General features: G+C 41.6%; 1 pseudogene; it reads left to right on the forward strand.

Moving 5' to 3' along the window:
* The first annotated feature begins 1,747 nt into the window (after positions 1-1,747).
* LOC112921729 (MICOS complex subunit MIC26 pseudogene) lies at positions 1,748-4,364 on the forward strand (annotated as a pseudogene).
* The last annotated feature ends 331 nt before the right edge of the window (positions 4,365-4,695 follow it).

The following is a 4,695-nucleotide window of genomic DNA, read 5'->3' on the forward strand; positions in this document are numbered from 1 at the left end:
CTATGTCAGGCAACCTGCCATATCCTTTACATGGTTTGTATAATTTTCCACAACTCTATGAGGTGAGTAGCATTATTTTGGATGAAGAAAATTAGTTAAGAAACTTGATTTCATCCAAAGTCACATAGCTAGGAAGTAGTGAAGCCAGAACTCAACTTAGAGCCGTCTAATTCTGAATCCAGTATTCTCTTAGCCACCTTGCTGCACTGAGCCAAGAGATATAGATAGTTGGTAAATACACTTACACTTTCCCAGTCAATGACTCCATACCTCCCCCCCTTTAAGCAAAGGTTACTCAAGTTCCAGAAATCAATAATCTACATCATTTATTGAGTTTTTTTCTACATTCAGAGCTCTGTGCTTGATGCTGAAAGGTATAGAGAGATAAAAGAAAATTAACCAAGTTCTGGAGTGGAAAAAGCCCAGGAGAATGGAATTCTTATCCCAATGCCATCATGATTGGTTTGGCCACATCGTTCAACTTCTTTGGGCATCAAATAATTTATTGGTAAAGTGAGCAGGATTAGATAAACCCAAAGGTCCCTTGGCCTGTTCTTTGATTTTGTCCCTCCATCTTTGTGCCAGACATGGCACAGGATAATACCAGATGTCATCCCTGCCCACAAGGATCATAGAACAAAACCTTCAAACACGTGACACAATCGGAGAATAGCAGAGTGGTGAATTGTCTACCGTAGGCTATAAACAATCACTGGACATGTACTTACATGAATTTCTTATGTACTCAGCACTGTTAGGTATAAGAGACATATATCATAATTTCTGTCCTTAATAAAGGTACAAATTAGCTGGAAAAACAGGGCATAAGTACTTGGAACGATGACTAATACATTAGATAATTAAGTGCTAAGTTATGCTGTGCAGTCATTGTATGATGATGGTAAAATGGTAACAAGCAACATATGTTGGATTTGTAGGTATGTGCAAGATTTAACGGATGGCAAAAATCCCTCAACAATCAAGATAAGTAATACTTTAATGCAATATTTTTTAAAAATTGAAAAATGCAAAAACTTCACAATGAGCAAACTATCAAGATTTTAAATAAAGACAAGTTCAGTAGTATTGATTTTTTCCTTCTGTCTCAGGCTCAAGTATGACTCAGCAGAGCACTGTGTGCTAGCTACTACATCTTATTGCTTTACATTCATTGTCTTATTCAGTCCTCACAATGACCTGATTATTAGATCCCACTATTAGCCTCATTTTATGGATGAGGAAACTAAGGCTTGAATCACTCAAGTCACAGAGGTGATAAGAGGCAGAGACAGAACTTGAACTCTGGTTTCTGGTTTCGTAATTCATGCTTTTAAACACTGCCTCATATGCCCTTACAAATATACAGACAGAGCCCCCTGCCCCAGTAGAAGGCTATACCCCAGTGCTGCCGAGCTAGATGTGGGCTCTGCCGGGAGCAACACTGTGGTCCTCCTGGAGGGGTGCTCAGCGCACCTGTGCTCTTCAGCCCATTGCCTCCTGGCCAGAACCTTTGGGGCAGGGGGTGGGGGTGGGCTGCTCTTCTCATCTTACCCTGTAAATTCCATGAGGCTGGGAACCACAGCCAAGGGGGGCTCCACCTAACACCAAAACTCCAGGGTACATTTCACGCTCATTTCATGCATAAGTAGGAAATCCAAGGTGGAGTTCATCTGAATTGTGCTTTTTGCCTGACCCCACAAAAAGAAGACTCTGTGGTGTTTACCAATATGTCACAGCAAAGGAAACCATGCTGAACGCAGAACCTGTCTTAGAAACATTTGTCATCTTAGGCCCCATCTGCAGCACCAAGCTCTATTTCCGGGCAGGAAATGAAACCACAGTGAGCAAGGTAAATCTTGAGCTTCAAGTTAGCAGTTTGGGAGCAGTCATCATCGTCTTTCAGCTTAACTTCTAGCACACATTTGCCTGAGGTCGGGGTGGGGGGGGGGAGGGTTGGGGAGCAGACACAGTGACCAGATGGGCCTGGGGGCATTTCAACTGAACTGTGCGGCTTGGGTCAAGAATCCACCCATGTGCCTTGGGGTGCTGGGGGTTACATTTCTGCTCCCCAGCACAATTGGTTGTTAGTACAGATAGAGGCTTGGGATAGATAACTAGATGTGGGGTAAAAAGAAAAGTCAGAATTACCAACTGTCAGTACTGAGAACTGATTTGGAGGTTATCTGGTCCAAGTCTTCATTTTATAGACGTGGAATTAGAAGCCCAGAGAAATTATGTGACCTTAGGAAAGGTCGCATAAGCATTTTTCTGGCAGGCACGAGACATGAAATTGGGTAGATGACATTTTGAAGTGGCAATTTTAATGTAACCATAGGGCCATTTCGATGATGCCTAAAAAGTACTGCTTTCAGCAGCACAACACACACGTTCACTTTATTCTTTGACCTCACCTTATCTATCCCCTTATCTCAGGTCTTGTGGGAAAACATACAGAGATCATTTAGTGATTCCTGCAGTGGAGGCCTTTGGGCAACATTATTGACTATTTCTGTAGCATAAATACGATGATCTGTAGTAGCACAAAAGCCTAGGGTGTCATGGGTCTTGCCATAAATTAGCATGTCTTGTCTTTGTTTTCAGTTATTTTACTTTTTTGTTTTATTGTGTGTGTGTTTTTTTTTTTTTAAGATTTTATTTATTTATTCATGAGAGACACACACAGAGAGAAAGAGGCAAAGACACAGGCAGAGGGAGAAGCAGGATCCATGCAGGGAGCCTGACATGGGACTTGATCCTGGGTCTCCAGGATCATACCCTGGGCTGAAGGCGGGGCGAAACCGCTGAGCCACCCAGGCTGCCCATGTTTTATTGTTTACTGTGATAAAAAATTTTCTCTTTTCATACTATGGAAGAAAGAATCTATGGCTAAGGTTTCATAATGTACGTACTTGAGGTATGTCCAACCTTCCCCTTTGCCCCTTCCCCACCCTCTTAATATATATATTAGGTGGACCTGATGAGTTCGTGGAATAGAGAGTATAAGTTCATGGTATCCACATCAACAAAATGGGAATAATTATTTTTTGCCCGTTCCCCGAAGATAGTAAAATATCTTATACATGTAAGATATTATATACACGTACATTATCTATGACTTATAAATGACACAGTTCTTATGGAACTACCCTGAGTTTTCTATTTTTCCCGTTTATTTGGACTTTGAGCCTTTTTTCAAGGGATCCCCCTGCCTGGACTGCCCTTACCTTCTGCTGGCATGGCAAACATTTTATCCTTTAAGGTCCAACTCAGTTGTTATTACCTCTGAGAAATGTTTCCTTAATCTTTTAGCATAAATGGACCACTCCCTTTTTTGTGCTATCATATGTCTTTGGACATCCCTCAAGTATAGCCATTCACTCTTTATTTAGAATTATTTATTTAGGGATTGTGATCCATCCACTTCCTGAGCCCAGCATGGTACCTGGCACGTAATAAAGCTCAATAACCCACCGGAGCCACCTCTGCCAGCAACATGTCAAGGTAATTCGGAGGTCTGTGGGGCCAGCCAGCCTGAGTCTGCTCACCTTTAAAGTCTATGCGTCACTTCAAAGGGACTTACCTCACAAAACTTCTGTGAAGGTTAATGAGCTTTCACTCTACTGGGTTCCTGAGGGTCAATCTAAATATGTGGAGGAGCCAAGGACCCAGCTTGAAGAAAGCATTTCACATCTCCGACATTATTGCGAGCCATATACAAGTTGGTGTCAGGAAATGTACTCAGAAACAAAGCCCAAGATGCAGAGCTTGGTTCAATGGGGGTTAGACAGCTATGAATATCTCCAAAATGCACCTCCTGGATTTTTTCCAAGACTTGGTGTTATTGGTTTTGCTGGCATTGTTGGACTTCTTTTGGCTAGAGGGTCAAAAATAAAGAAGCTGGTGTATCTACCTGGGTTCATGGGACTAGCTGCCTCTCTTTATTATCCACAACAAGCCATCGTATTTGTCCAGGTCAGTGGGGAGAAATTATATGACTGGGGTTTACGAGGATACATAGTCGTAGAAGATTTGTGGAAGGAGAACTTTCAAAAGCCAGGAAATGTGAAGAATTCACCTAGAAATAAGTAGAATGCTCCATGCTCTGCCCATTTTAATCAGTTATAGGTAAACATTGGAAACTCCATGCATCTTCTACAGAAAAAATGGCAGAGAAGTCAGTACTGAATGTAGTAAATTGGCTTTCTTCTTCAGGAAAAACTATGCCAGGCTTCTTTGTTATCTTGGTTGATACCATACTACCAGCGGACTAATCGGAAATCCTTTCACCTAGAGATAATGTCCAGCATTAGAACTCCTGGTTCTCATGTTGCTATTTATGTACATAATTAAAATTCTGAATTAAAAAAAAAGCTCAATAAATACTGGTTAGGTAACCATGTCTTCCGGGGCGATGATGCTCTGAAAGTGTTCTAGCAGCTGCTTCAGTCATAGGAACCTAGGACAACTGGGTCTCCTGCTCCCCAGATCCTGTGGAAAGACATGGCAACAGATGTAATGAATCCATATGCCCTTTGATACCGGGAGCACTTTTGCTTCCGATTTTGCCAGTAAGAGACCAAGATTTTGGGCACTGTGCCCCTAGGAAATCATATAAACTTGAGGCTATAAAAGAAAACCTGATTTTTTAAAAATGATTTCTAGTTTCCCTCACTATTGCTTTTTAAAAATAAAATA

Source organism: Vulpes vulpes, chromosome 13 (genome assembly GCF_048418805.1).
Source record: "Vulpes vulpes isolate BD-2025 chromosome 13, VulVul3, whole genome shotgun sequence".
Lineage (NCBI taxonomy): Eukaryota > Metazoa > Chordata > Mammalia > Carnivora > Canidae > Vulpes > Vulpes vulpes.